Source organism: Montipora capricornis, chromosome 7, assembly GCF_036669925.1.
Source record: "Montipora capricornis isolate CH-2021 chromosome 7, ASM3666992v2, whole genome shotgun sequence".
NCBI lineage: Eukaryota > Metazoa > Cnidaria > Anthozoa > Scleractinia > Acroporidae > Montipora > Montipora capricornis.
Genome location: NC_090889.1, coordinates 15,957,369 through 15,959,236, shown reverse-complemented (window position 1 = coordinate 15,959,236; position 1,868 = coordinate 15,957,369).

Sequence of the window (1,868 nt, the reverse complement as noted above, 5' to 3'; positions counted from 1 at the left end):
CCCTGCGAATTACGTCTATGACGAAGAAGTACTCTTTGCAGCTTTTGCTACTGAGGGTTTCATGTGCTCTTCATGCCATATTGCCTCTTGCATCTTAACTTTATAAGTATCTCACCTTAACTGTAACAATACAGTCGATTTAAATTAGCTCCAACCCTAGTCAAGTCATGAGTTGTTCAGATAATTTTACCCTAGTCTTTATAACTCAGACTTTTGTGCCTCAAATGTGATCTGATTCAAAGCAGTCTAAAACGAGGAAGTTGCTTCAAAGAAACAACACGTCCTCTTTTTTTCTCTGCAGAACACAAGCTTTTCGGTCAAATTTAGAGTACTGCATGATCGTTTTTTCACTTGTTCCGTTTGTTTCACGTTACATTACATTCAGTTAGCTATACCTGGCTTCATTTTCACGGCAAATTCTCCAAATCATAATTGTGCAATGTCTGACTTCAAACAAACCCCATTTTTCTCTTATTTCATCTATTTTATTTCCAATCTCGATACCTCGAACTCCGACAACTTGAACCTATTTCCCTTGAAAGTTCGTGAATCAGGAAATGAACTGAAAGTAATCCCTGAAGGTGTTTTTGTCTTTTCATGCATTTATATCAAGCTTGGTTTTTCTTTTGATAATAATTGTAAAGTAGAAGTGATTTAGACACAAGTGTACTTAATGATAAAGAAGCTAGATTGTTACGTGGGATGCCTGTGACAGACCACGTTTAAAATTTGATTGAATGTCGTTTTTATCGTAGTCAGATATGGTAATTAGCCACGCGCCTGTCACGAAACTCTTGCTTTGATACTGTCATGTCGGACAAATAACATTCATGTCTCTTTTTACTTTTTCTCACGGAAGATAATCGGAAAGCTCACACGGACTTCTCAAGGCACACACCACTTCCCTTCTGTCCCTCCTTCGAATTACTACGTTCTCAGACTGAATTCGCAGAAGGAAGAATCAGAAGACGTGATCTTCGTGTGCTCTAAGAGCTACAACAAGTTGCAAAATTGTTGAGACACTTTCATTAAAAAACACCTTTTCTAACTTCCAATACTCGGCGTATCTAGAATCTAAACCTTTCCCACTTCCCCTCCCCTCTCCCCCTTTCAATGTTGGCTGTTTAAGTTTTCAACAATTTTTTTGTCTTGCTAGCAACACTGATAAGGGGGGGAGGGGGGCTGCAGTGTGAGAGATAATAGGTACATTGATAACGCCCCAAGAAGGTGAAGTGTCTCCACTACTTTTGCAACTTGTTGTAGCAACCTAAGCGTCTTTTGAAATCGATGAAGTCGATCAAGCGCGATAGAAAAGCAATGAACGCGGGAATATTGCACCTCTTGTCTTCATCATTTCGAATTCCGATTCTCACCGTAAGTAAATGTAACTAACTTTTTTTGGATTGAATACAACCACATATAGAAGTAAGTCTGATTCATGAACTGACCCTTGAAGTCGCAAACGAAATGTTTCATTCTCATCACACTTTACCTTCCATAGCGCTTTTACAACTTCCTTTGTGACTTTCAGTCGGCTTCGGGGAACGGTAACATTTGCAACTAACCTTTCATATTTTACGCAAATAGCAGTATCCCATGTGAACGCCACAAGGCATCTTGTTCAGAAAAAAACAGGCTGCTTCTCCATAAAGTTACAGAGCCACTTCTTTGTAGGGTGTGTTTTTTTAAAACAGTATTTTTGGACCTGTTTTCAAATGACGTTATTGACAATAATAAAAGCAAGGTGACACACGCTAACACCAACCTGGTGTGGCCAACACATCACGCATGCGCACAACCGTGATGTGTTGGCCACACCGGGTTGGTGTCAGCCTGTGTCGCCTAGCTTGCTTTTATTATTGACGTTA